Genomic DNA, 3,255 nt, shown 5'->3' on the forward strand with positions numbered 1-3,255 from the left:
GGTCGCGGTCAGCGCAGGCCCTGCCCTCCGCCGCCGAGGCGCGCGCGTCCTTAGGCCGGAGCTACAAGAATCCTCCTCTCCCTGTGGTCCGCAGGAGTCCTGAGCGACCACACACAGCAGCGAACCAGGGCCCTCTCTGCCTCGGGCTTATCAATTAACATTTAGCCTAAAGTAAAGTTTTCCCTCTCTTTTTTAGCTTAAAAGTATTTTAGAGAATAAAAATATTGTAGAGAATTTAAAAAATCACTCCTAGTGTCAACATGGAATTTTAATGTTTTTATTGTATATTTTAAGAATTCTGTTTTTTTTTAAATTTTTTTTTCAGTTGTAGTTGGACACATACCTTTATTTTATTTATTTTTATGTGGTGCTGAGGATGGAACTCGGCCTCTTCGCGTGCTACATGAGCTCTGTACCGCTGAGCCACAGTCCCAGGCCCTCCTGTTTGGTTTTGTTCTGTTACTGCTTCATTATTTCCCATAATTGTCACTAAATTTCTAGCCTGCTTACTTGCTTCTTTTTCCTTTTTTTTGTATGGGGATTGAACCCAGGGGCACTTAAGCACTGAGTCACATCCCAGCACATTGTTTATTTTTTATTTTGAGACAGGGTCTTGCTAAGTTGCTTGGAGCCTTGGTAAGTTACTGAGGCTGGGTTTGAACTTGTGATCCTCCTGGCTCAGCCTCCCTAGCCACTGGGATTACAGGTGTGGGTCATGCCTGGCCTCAGCCTGCTTTGAAAAATGATTAAATCATATTTCAGACAATTTCTCTATGACATGCCCTTCCTGAATCATACCTGCTAGCTGCATGACTTTGCACTGTTTCGTCCAGCTAGTTGGGCATTTAGGTGGGGTCTGCATTTTCATTTTGAAGTAGCATGTAATTTTGATTTTTTATTTCTTAGTTATGCTACAAGTTTGTAAAAGGTGTTTACAGTTTTTTTCAAGTGGACAGGTATTTACCCTTCTCTTTGTTTAAAATTTTTTTACTCTGCAGTTTGAGAATGTGATTGTATTTCTGCTTTTTGGATTTGAGTTTTGATTGATGGTTGATTTGTGTGTGTGTGTGTGAGTGTGTGTGTGCGTGTGTGTGTGTGTGTGTGTTACAGGGTATTGACCCCAGGGGTGCTCTACCACTGAACCACATCCCCAACCTTTTTATTTTTTATTTTGAGAGAGGGTCCTGCTGAGTTGCCCAGGCTGGCCTCAAACTTGCAATCCTCCTGCCTCAGTCTCTGGAATTACAGGTGAGCACCACCAAGCCCATTTGTAAATAACCTTAGGCATAGTTTTGCACAAAATTCCATAAATTTATTAACCATAACTATTATATCTTTACTTTTTGTATACTTCATCTTGTCAATTGGATTTTCCGTTTCTTCTAAGTTTGTGCTTTCTGTATTTTAAAAGTGATATTATGAATGTAAAAATGTTGTTGAGATGATAAATAAGGAACCATACCAGCATATACATCTTTTTATGCATTCTGAATTATTTCTCTTGGTCGAGATTTTCAAAAGGAAGTGGGCTTTCAAGCCAAGTTGTCCTTTTAAGGATTTGACAAATGTGTACATGAGAATGCATATTTCACCAAACTCCACTCAGCAACAGGAATTAGACACACGTACACGTATTCTCTCTATATATACATATTATATATACATATATGTACATACATATTTGTCAGTGTTATATTTGAGAAAGGCAAGAAATGAGATACTTTTTTTTTTTTGGTTTACCATTTACAAATCTTTCACATACATTCTCATTTGACCCTCCCGACAACCCTGTGAGGTAGGCAGCACAGACATTCTTCTCAATTAACAGATGAGGAAAGTGAATCTAAAAGCAGTTAACTGATGTGCCCAAGGTTCTATAGTTAGCAAATAGTTTGTAATATCAGTCTTTGGCCTAAAAATTAAGTGCCCAACCTCCCCTCAAACTTGCCTTACCTACTTCACAGGGATAATGAAGATAAAATGAATTGAAAATTAGAAAAATACTTTGAGGGGAAAAACCACTATATAATTATATCCAACATTGCCCATGATATATGGCTCATTCCTCTTATTCCAGTTTGTGCATGAACCAGAATTTTATATTACTTCTATGCTCAACTAAGCAATTAAGTAAGGCAGGGTAATAGTGTGATCCTGTTTAAAATTAGATAAATTACAATCAGGGTAACTGCATTATTAAGCAAATTGAAAAACAGGCTAATGTGCAATTAGGACCCAATAAAGCACACAGCAAAGCAAGGCAACATTATCAGATAGGGCATGATTGCATAGAGGGAAAATGTGGTGTCAGAGTTAAACTGGCACACACCCAGTTATCTAAGGTGAAGTGGTGGCAAAGAAGAGTTATTTGTTCTGCATTATGTAAATAAGAGAAGATGATTCTTGGGAACCCATGCAAAAGCATCTTGTCACACAGATTTCTCCAGCTGCCTAAAGAGAATATAAACACGGTCATCTTCATTGTCGAGAATGATTCTATCTATGCTTATATCCAGACTAAACCAAGGAATACCTCCAAGCTAATCTTCCGTGGCTAAAATACAACTAGTACCATTATTCCTAATTAGACTAATAAATAGATATCTTTTAATGAATTAGATGGCTGTTTAATTTTTTTTTTCAGGATTCACTTTGGATTCTTCTGCTTTAAGACCCAAAGCAAGTTATTGAGTTTTTTTTTTTTTTGTGATTCTAAGTATATGTGTTTATAACAGTTGAAGTGTGAATTTAACATATTAAAAGAGTTTTACAGCATCTGTTTAGAAAAGATTGTATACTATACAAACTATTCAAGTCATACAAAACCATTTTTGCAGTGTCTTTTCAACTGAGAAGAATTCTATTCAGCACTCTTCTCTTCCTGAGGTGGTTCATACTGAACAAGCTTTGCTTTCAGTTTTTTATTTTCTTCTACAGTAGCTTCATATTTTTCTTTCATTTCTGCCCATTCTAAGCTGGGCAACTCTATTTCTGGATTTTCTAGGTAGCAGCTCTTAAGTGATGCTTTAAAAAATCCAGGGGCTGGGGATGTGGCTCAAGGGGTAGCGCCCTTGCCTGGCATGTGTGCGGCCCGGGGTTGATCCTCAGCACCACATACAAAGATGTTGTGTCTGCCGAAAACTGAAAAATAAATATCGTTCTCTCTCTCTCTCTCTCAAAAAAAAAAAAAAAAAAAAAAAAAAAAAAAAAAAAAGCCAAAGCACATAATGTAAGTTCTGTCTGTTCTTAGCATCA

The sequence above is a fragment of the Marmota marmota genome, unplaced genomic scaffold (genome assembly GCF_001458135.2).
Source record: "Marmota marmota marmota unplaced genomic scaffold, marMar, whole genome shotgun sequence".
Classification (NCBI taxonomy): Eukaryota; Metazoa; Chordata; class Mammalia; order Rodentia; family Sciuridae; genus Marmota; species Marmota marmota.